The 10394-nt window shown below is 46.1% G+C and overlaps 1 pseudogene; it reads right to left on the bottom strand.

The window, feature by feature from the left end:
- Positions 1 to 2958: 2958 nt before the first annotated feature.
- On the bottom strand, positions 2959 to 10388 carry LOC135538426 (F-box and WD repeat domain-containing 11-B-like; annotated as a pseudogene).
- Positions 10389 to 10394: the final 6 nt, after the last annotated feature.

Below are 10394 nucleotides of genomic sequence, written 5' to 3'. Positions count from 1 at the left end.
AAACAGTCTCACACACACACCCATACTCTAAACAGTCTCACACACACACCCATACTCTAAACAGTCTCACACACACACCCATACTCTAAACAGTCTCACACACACACCCATACTCTAAACAGTCTCACACACACACCCATACTCTAAACAGTCTCACACACCCATACTCTAAACAGTCACACACACCCATACTCTAAACAGTCACACACACACCCATACTCTAAACAGTCTCACACACACCCATACTCTAAACAGTCTGACACACACCCATACTCTAAACAGTCTGACACACACCCATACTCTAAACAGTCTCACACACACCCATACTCTAAACAGTCTCACACACACCCATACTCTAAACAGTCTCACACACACCCATACTCTAAACAGTCTCACACACACCCATACCTAAACAGTCTCACACACCATACTCTAAACAGTCTGGCACACACCCATACTCTAAACAGTCTTACACACACACCATACTCTAAACAGTCTCACACACACCCATACTCTAAACAGTCTCACACACACCCATACTCTAAACAGTCTCACACACACCCATACTCTAAACAGTCTCACACACTAAACAGTCTCACACACACCCATACTCTAAACAGTCTCACACACACACCCATACTCTAAACAGTCTCACACACACCCCATACTCTAAACAGTCTCACACACACCCATACTCTAAACAGTCTCACACACACACCCATACTCTAAACAGTCTCACACACACCCCCATACTCTAAACAGTCTCACACACACCCATACTCTAAACAGTCTCACACACACCCATACTCTAAACAGTCTCACACACACCCATACTCTAAACAGTCTCACACACACACCCATACTCTAAACAGTCTCACACACACCCATACTCTAAAACAGTCTCACACACACACCCATACTCTAAACAGTCTCACACACACCCATACTCTAAACAGTCTGACACACACCCCATACTCTAAACAGTCTCACACACATACCAGTCTGACACACACACCTACTCTAAACAGTCTCACCACACCCATACTCTAAACAGTCTCACACACCCCATACTCCTAAATAGTCTCACACACACCCATACTCTAAACAGTCTCACACACACACCCATACTCTAAACAGTCTCACACACCCATACTCTAAACAGTCACACCCCATACTCTAAACAGTCTCACACACACCCATACTCTAAACAGTCTCACACACACACCCATACTCTAAACAGTCTGACACACACCCATACTCTAAACAGTCTCACACACACACCCATACTCTAAACAGTCTCACACACACACCCATACTCTGGCAGTCTCACACACACCATACTTCTAAACAGTCTCACACACCCCATACTCTAAACAGTCTGACACACACACCCATACTCTAAACAGTCTGACACACACACCCATACTCTAAACAGTCTCACACACACCCATACTCTAAACAGTCTCACACACCCCCATACTCTAAACAGTCTGACACACACCCAGACGACACCAGTAATTCTACCTCAGTGCTTTACTAAACACAGCATCATATCCCAGACGACACCAGTAATTCTACCTCAGTGCTTTACTAAACACAGCATCATATCCCAGACGACACCAGTAATTCTACCTCAGTGCTTTACTAAACACAGCATCATATCCACAAGGAACCCATGGCTTTTCGCTCTCCACAAGACTTCCAATAAACAAGTTGAATCTACCTATTCGATGGTGAAGGATAACAGCTACCGTATGGAGCCAGTTTCTACAGTACATATGCTCCCTACCTCTACCCAAAGTCTCAGCTACCCCAATCATAAATAGGAGAAGGCATGTGTCCCAATGGATCCTTAAATTAAATGCACTACTTTTGACCAGGGGGTCATTTGGGACACAGCCAAGCTCTGCAGGTTGTAGTTTGAACTCTGGCATTTGAAACTACAGTACAACCTGGAACAAGATCATTATCCCAGCAACCACTGCAGGTTCCATGTCTATCAAAACTGTACTCCCATCTCCAGTACTGTTGCTATAAGAAACCACATTTGTCAATAAGGAAAATGACACGTTTCCTACAGGGTTCATTCTCCTGTCCATAACAGTGGGTAGTGTATTAAAACCAGTTGTAATCGATAAGAGGAGTAACGACATGGTTATGACTAGTGTTTCACCATGACGCGCTCAGTGATAAACTGGGGTTAGAGCACCACCTCCTGGCAAAGTTCAGAAGAGCAGACATTCACCATATCTGCAATGAAGTTGAAATGGTCATTAAGGCCACACACTAACATCTGGGTACATTCACTGATGTAACACACTCTAGTTGGCTCAACGCACCACCACTGCCAAGTACTTTATTCACAATGTCATTTCTTTAAAAAAAATCATTTTAATATACACATTTTTGACAAGACAACTCAGTTTTACAGCTAAACTGAGCCCAGAGTTCCAGATTCTCTCATAACAAGCACAGAGGATCAGAGAGATGGAAAGGAAATGTGACAATAGAACAGTGAATGACAGAGATAGAAATACAATTGCTTAGTATGATTTTAATAAGAACAAAATGTTGTCAAATAAAATTACAAAATAATAAAAAAAAACAGTAAGAATGTAAGAGTCAAAAAGAAAAAACAAAAAAAGATGTTGCCAGGACGCTGTATCCTCAGCAACCACGGCAACAAGCCCAGTCTCTGCACCGCATTTCCCAGTCTCCACACACACACACGCGCACAAAACACTTGGAGTGTGTCCTGAACAAGTGTTCACTCCAGACAGAAGAAGCGAAAGAACCAGGAGAGATGGAGTGCTTAACTCACCCCCATCTCTCAGAGCTGAGTTCAAGAGTCTCTCTCCCACTCTGCAGCGCCAAGGTCATTCTCTATCCATCCGTGTATATCTAGGCAGGGTTGGGAACTGGAAGAACTAGAGCTTAAGGTAGGACTTCTGAAGATTTACTAATGTAAGGAGTAAGATATGTCTAGTCCACTGTTGGTGGGTTACTGTAGATTGGGGAACATAAGCCAGTGATAGAACATGAACGTGCAGGTGTGTGTGTGCATACGTTGTAGTGTGTGTGTGTGTGTGTTTCAGGGTGTGGTGGGAGAGTCCTTGTCAGAAAACGGCTCCTGACAAAAGGATGAGGAAGAAGACGAGTTGAGCGCCTTTGCAACACACACTCCATCAGCCAATCAGATATCAGCTCCTCCAGGATTCGCTGCAGTGGATGGCGCCACCTGCAGGACAGAGACAGGTCAGCAACTACAAGCCAGAGTTTCAGCCAGTGTGTGTGTTTTACCTGCTATCTGGAGATGTAGGTGTAGGTCCGTGAGGGGGACCGGCCCTCTGACTGGCCATTGGTCGACACATTCAAGAAGTCCCAGATGAGGATGGTGTCGTCATGGGAACTGCTGATGATCTGGAACTTGCCGTCAAACTGCAGCCGGAACACACGTCCAGAGTGCTCCTGAAAACAGACGCATATATTACCATGACAATCACCTCAAGCACACACAGAGACACACACACACACAGAAACTCACCACCAGTGTGCGCAGGCACAAGGTGCTGGCTGGGGCTCGTGGATCCAGAGCAGCTTGCAGATCCCACACCTTGATCTTACTGCAGAGAGAGGAGACAAGGTCAGAACAGCAGTGTGTGTTTTTGTTGGAAGAAGACAACGATCAATCAGTAAACTGTTTTACTGTGTGTGTCTCACCCGTCGTAGGCACCACTGACGATCCTCTTGTTGTCGAAGCGAATGCAGCGGACCAGTTCCTCATGACCCTCCAACACCCGCAAACACGCTCCACACTCAATATCCCATAACCTGGAGCACACACACAGTTCATCAGGGTTCATACAGTCAAATTCAAGTACTTCTTCCTCACACTAATATTTATTTTCAAGGACCATCCATCTGTAATAGTTGATATTATGCAAATGTTTCTAGTCACCACCAGAATGGTCTTTCAACCTCATTCTTAACAAAACAAACTTTGTACTCATTACTACTTGAAAGTTGTAGTCAATAATACATTGTTTCATACATGACATACAGTCAGTATTGATGATGTAATAGTAGTGATGAGCAGAGTTTTGGGACTCTGGTGAACACACATTTCCTATTCACATTAGTCAACCATTCCAGCTTAATGACTGTTTATTGGGCCTTTGGGAAGCTACTATTTAATAGCTACGAAAAAGCACCTTGCTTCTGACTGGCAGTTTTAGTGTGTCTCCGGTCAGCTGGGCTGTGTGAGGGAAACTGCACGTGGGGCTGTGTGAGGGAAAACTGCACGGGGCTGTGTGAGGGAAAACTGCACGCCTGCTGCTTGGTAAAGCAGAATATTGCAGGCATCCTGTGAATGAGGCGATCAGCAAAAAAAATGCTCCGGAGGTTGAAGGGGAAAAGTCAATGTTGAACTGGCGCCAGCACAAGATACAGCGTCCCGTGTGGCGCATCTCCAGGGCCCCCCTTCATGTGGCTCTCCAGGGCCGATTCACCCATGCTCGTAATGCCAAAGTCCGATGCATTTCTTACACGGTGTGGGTTGGTTGGGTCCAATGATGGGGTAAAATGTGGGTAAACTACACTGAACAAATATATAAAAACATTTAAAAAGTGTTGGTCCCATGTTTCATGAGCTGAAATAAAAGATCTTAGACCTTTTCCATGCGCACAAAAGGTAGCATTGAATCTACATTTGCCCAGCATTTTAGCTATCGATGTTACGTTTGGCAGCACCTAATCAATCAGTTCTGTACCTGCCTGGCTGAGTGGCAGTGTGGGTGGAATGAGCTCGCCTGAAACCAGAATGCAAAACACGTGAGGAAATAAAACTACATTGTCTGCCTGGAAATTAATTTGCAAGACCAATACATTACTCCGACATATTTAATCATTATCTGTTCTTCAAGAAACAACTTGAGAAAATGTTGATTTTCAAGGTACCCAGTACCTTGATTTAAGCACTTCCAAGCACATTGTGCGAACCATGTCTCATGACCGACAGACATTTTACTCAGACACCAGTCCCACAGCACCCCGTAAACCTAGTGAAACTAGAAAACACACTCCCTACCGTATGGTGTTGTCTGAGGAGCCGCTGACCACTAGTCTGTCTCTGTACTGCAGGCAGGCGATGCCTCGCTTGTGTCCGTTTAGAGTGCGCACAAACTCACACGTACTGGTGCTCCACACCTGCAGGGGGCAGCAGAAACACTCCATATGATGCCCCACATCAATATGAACATGAAAAACTAATATCCATCTACTGTATAGACATTGAAATACTCAATGTGCAAAAACATACAGAAGCCCCATGGCTCTATATACCAAGATTGATCTAATCACACCGTTCCTCCCACACACCCCCTCACACCTTAATGGTGCGGTCTCCAGACGCGACAATGTATTTGTCGTCGAAGTCGACCACGTTGACGGCGGCCCGGTGCCCCACGAGGGACGCGCCGGAGGCTGATGTCGGTGGGCGAGGCCATGTCCCACACGGCGATGGAGCGGTCCTTGGAACACGTCACCATCAGACCGTTGCAGAAGCGCAGGTGGAGCACCGCCTCGTTGTGATGGATCAGAGTGTTCAGTACTTCACCTGACGTCACGTCCCACACCCTGAACGGACAGGCGAGGAGAGAGAGTGTCAAGGACAAGAGGGATATGATAGGGAGGGGGGAGAGAGGGAAAGAGACTTATTGGTGAAAACAACGCCGAGTCTCCGTCACACACACGGACCAGCCATTAAGAACGTTTTTATTGAGTTCCACTGCTCGCCAGGGAGAGGGGATCAAACACGCACTCAGAACACACACTGGAATCAAGTGCCCGTCAAGCCGCTGCTAAGGAAGTGAAGTCACATTTTCCTTGGATACCTCTGAGGGAGAGTGAAGTAATGAGTGTGTGATGGTTGAGTGTCCGCATGCAGCAGGCACTGCCATGTGTTGGCACAGTCTTGCCTCATGTTGAGCATTGCGAAATGTTAGCTCACCATCTTGACGATCACTCAGTCGTCACACACTTTTTACACTGCCAAAGATAGACCCACCCTTGAGGGTGGCAACTGTTGACGATTTAATTGCAAGCGCTCTTTCAGGGCAATGCCTACAATCAGTGTGTGTTTACAGACAATTGCACAGACTGTATTAAGTGTGGTAGAGACGGGCATTCACAGATGGTGGATAGCGCAGTGCAACACAAGCTATATCACGTGAGAGTGAAGGTTTCAGACATATAAGCGAAATCTCAAGGCAGAGTGCAACCAGAAGTCTCTCCCATGTTTGGTTCCTCAGAGGGCTGGCTTGTGTGACAGCTGAAACTAACCGTGACGCAGTGTGTGATCACGTCCCAAATGGTACATTCCCTAGTGCATTTACTTTAGAGACCAGATCTATGGGCCTATAAGCTGCCATTTGGGACAGTGATTGAAGACAGATCACAGATGGCTAAAGAATGGGGTAACGCAGAGCTATGTGGAGACGGATGCACACCGACACGGTTGGCTATCGTGACTTTTTAGTCACGTTTCTACGATGCTAATGTAGGGATGTGTATTTCCATGGAGCTGATCAGAAGAAGTCCTATCGCAGTAAGATAGGTGTGGAGGTATCATAAAGGTGTCCCAAAATGCAAATGTATTCTCCATATACAGTAGTGAACTACTTTTTGACCAGAAACCTATAGGTCCTGGTCAAAACTAGTGCACTACAGAGTGAATAGGTGCCATTCGGACGAAGCCTAAGCGTGCGTGTATGATGACAGCTGGGTCATACCTGACAGTGGAGTCGGAGGAGCCAGTGACAATGACTCTCTCATCATACTGCAGACAGAGCACAGAGCCTGTATGACCTGTCAGGATCTTCAGACACTCCAGAGACTGCTTGTCCCAGATCTACACACAGAGAGACAGAAACAGAGAGCAGGAGATTTGGGTCAGGGTAAGAATGAGCTGGTCTCAGAGTATTGACCATGCTCCATTGCCCTGCAGTGTGGAGGCATCTCTTTGTACTGCAGCTCTGGAGCTGGGCAGGCTAGCCCTTTCCTGGGTACCTCAGTCAGACACAGTCCCCTCCTCCAGCCTAAAATAATAAAGACAAATCCTCACGCCCCTCACTTTCTCCTCCAGGAAAGATGAGTGGAACAATTACTCCTTTCATATTTTAATTCATGTCTGTTCTCGGAGAAAGACAAGCTGCTGTTTCACTTCAAAGGTAATAAATACCATGACGATTCATCCATCTTGCCCTGTCAAAAGATAGGCACAGTCGCACACACCTTTATGGAGTTGTCTCTAAGGCCACTGATGATCTTATCGTCGTCGTACTGGAGGCAATAGACTCCTTTACTGTTCTCTGACCGACACTGGATCCTCTGTAGGTTGTGTCTGCCACACCGCCAGTTAGCCTCAATAGTCTACACAGAAACAGGGCAGGTAGAGAGGAGAGAAATGAGTGGATATGTGAGCGATGAAAAACAAGAGATGAAGACTGATGGGTAGATCAACAAGGTGAGAGAAAAAGATCTCTTTTCCAACCAGATAAATCAGCCTTCTCAAGGTCTATAAGTACAACACACTTCCAAATGGCATTCCCTTTAGAGTACACTACTTTACACCAGAGCCCTGTGAAACCAAAAAGGGCTTAGGTTTGATTGTGGACGGAGCTCCAGTCTTACCTCTATGTCCTGGATGATCTTGGGGTAGAGGGGAGTGGTAGTAGGAGTTGGGCGGGACTTCTGTCGTTCGGTTCTTGAACAGATACTTCTCCCTTAGATGACAGACGACATGACATTAAGCCAATGAGAACTCAAATTTCAGAATTCAAAAGAAGTGAGATTGTTTGAGTGTGTGCCCGCTCACCACTGGTGCCTCTCTGACAGGCCTTTCCAGAGGGGGTCTGTGCGCACCATGCGTTCTATGAGTTTCTTCAGAGCATGCCCTCTGAGATCACCCTCTGCCACTCCTACACACCAGCTCCGCGGAGCACAGAGACTGTGCGTCCAGGAACGACAGGGGATGTTCTCTGCTATGTGGTCCAGACCCTGGGCTAGAGAAATACAGAGAGGGAGAAAGAAGGTGCAAGTGTGACTCAGTGTGGGGAGAAGATCTGAATGTGTGGATGAGTGTGAGAGTTCAGAAGTCAGTGGTGTGTGTTGTAAGCATTCAAATGAGTTTGTTGGAGAATCTTAACGTGTATGTGTTTGTGTGTGTTACCTGGCAGTGCTGTGATGAAGTCACGTTGAAGCATGGGTTTGAGGTAGGAGTTGATGTGGCCGTGTTGGTAGTGGCACATATGGGAGATGAGGTGTTCTACAAACTCCACCTGGTCAGTCTCAGACCACTGGTCAAACAGAGCGATGCACTGCTCCTTCTCCTTGTCACAGTTCCCCTCCCAGACGGACGCTTACGAGAGCCTGTCATTACAGGACCATTACTAAGCTGACAGGGGAGGGGACAGAGGGGTTACTGACACACACACGGATGTAATGACTCCCTGATACGCATCACTCCCCGATTCAAATGTTTAAAACAAGTGCATTGGTAAGCGGACCCCAAACCAACCCAACCCCTGATCAGCTGCCTACATAGTTCACAGCAGAAATTATTCAATATTAACCTACAAGGTTCAGAGGCTGCTGGTTTTATGTTCTGCCTGATAATTAATTGCACACACCTGGTGTTCAAGTCTAAATCAGTCCCTGATTGGGGAACAATGAACAAAATAACACGGTGGAACCGCTTTGGGAGTCGAGTTGCGTTTGGGGGTATACACCATAGACAAAAGTACTTTGACACCTGCTCATCGAACAACTCATTCCAAATTCATGAGGCGTTAATATAGAGTTGGTCCCCTTTGCTGCTACAGCCTCCACTCTTCAGGAAGGCTTTCCACTAGCTGTAGGAACATTGTTTCAGGGACTTGCTTCCATTCAGCCACAAGAGCATTAGTGAGGTCGGACACTGATGTTTGGCGATTAGGCCTGGCTCACAGTCGGCATTTATATTCATACTAAAGGTGTTCGATGGGGTTGAGGTCAGGGTTCTTTGTAGGCCAGTCAGGTTCTTCCACAACAATCTTGACAAACTATTTCTGTATGGTCCTCGCTTCGTCCACGGGGGCATTGTCATGCTGAAACAGGAAAGGGCCATCCCAAACTGTTGCCACAAAGTTGGAGGCACAGAATCATCTAGAATGTCTTTGTATTCTGTAGCATTAACATTGTCCTTCACTGGAACTAAGGGGCCAGAACCATGAAAAACAGCCTCAGGCCATTATTCCTCATCCACCAAACTTTAGTTAGCAAGTTCTCCGGGCATCTGCCAAACCTAGATTAGTCCGTCGGACTGCCAGATGGTTTAGAGTGATTCATCACTTCAAAGAAAGTGTTTCCACTGCTCCAGAGTCCAATGGCAGCGAGCTTTACACCACTCCAGCCGACGCTTGGCATTGCGCATGGTGATCTTGGGCCTGTGTGCAGCTGCTTAGCCAAGGAAACACATTTCATAAAGCTCCCCCCGAACAGTTCTTATGCTGATGTTGCTTTCAGAGGGAATTTGGAACTCGGTAGTGAGGGTTGCAAGCGAGGACAGACGATTTTTACTCGCTTCAGCACTCAACGGTCCCGTTGTGAGCTTGTGTGGCCTACCACTTCTCGGCTGAGCCATTGTTGCTCTGAGACGTTTCCATTTCACAATAACAGCACTTACTGGGGCAGTTCAGCAGGGCAGAAATACGACAAACTGACTTGTTGGAAAGGTGGCACCCTATGACGGTGCCACGTTTAATGTCACAGTTCTTCAGAAAGGCCATTCTACTGCCAGTGTTTCTCTATGGAGATTGCATGGCAGGAAGCTCGCTGAAGCAGCTGAATCCACTAATTTGAAAAGGGGTGTCCAAATACTTTTGCATAGATATATACACAAATACACCATAGACACAAATCACTGACACACAGAAGTCAGCTCTGACAGATTCAGCTCATGAGCTCCATCTGCAGTAGATTTTAATTTAAAAACGGAAAATGTTTACGCAACAAATACTAAGGCATCAAATAGTATCGTTCTACAGTTAAACCGAATCATTTCAAACTAAAACGTATCGTTCCTGTATAGTAGACCATGTCTCTACATACGGATCCAATCGTCTTGAATAGGAAAGATGCACATCCCTAACACACATTGAGTTCCCTTCCCACTAAAATATAATTTCACATTGTCATAACTTAAGTGCTTTTCTAGGACGATTGATACATTTTATGATTTAATCTCTAAACACATTACATAGATGACATACACATAATCCACCTACACACACCTTGGTGAGAATTGTGGTTCTCTTTGGGGAGAGGTCGTCTACGTGGTTCTGGGACTCCATGACTGA

This window comes from Oncorhynchus masou, unplaced genomic scaffold (genome assembly GCF_036934945.1).
Source record: "Oncorhynchus masou masou isolate Uvic2021 unplaced genomic scaffold, UVic_Omas_1.1 unplaced_scaffold_9632, whole genome shotgun sequence".
Taxonomy (NCBI): Eukaryota; Metazoa; Chordata; class Actinopteri; order Salmoniformes; family Salmonidae; genus Oncorhynchus; species Oncorhynchus masou.
The sequence above is the reverse complement of the archived record's forward strand: the minus strand, read 5'-3'. Positions and strand labels throughout refer to the sequence as shown.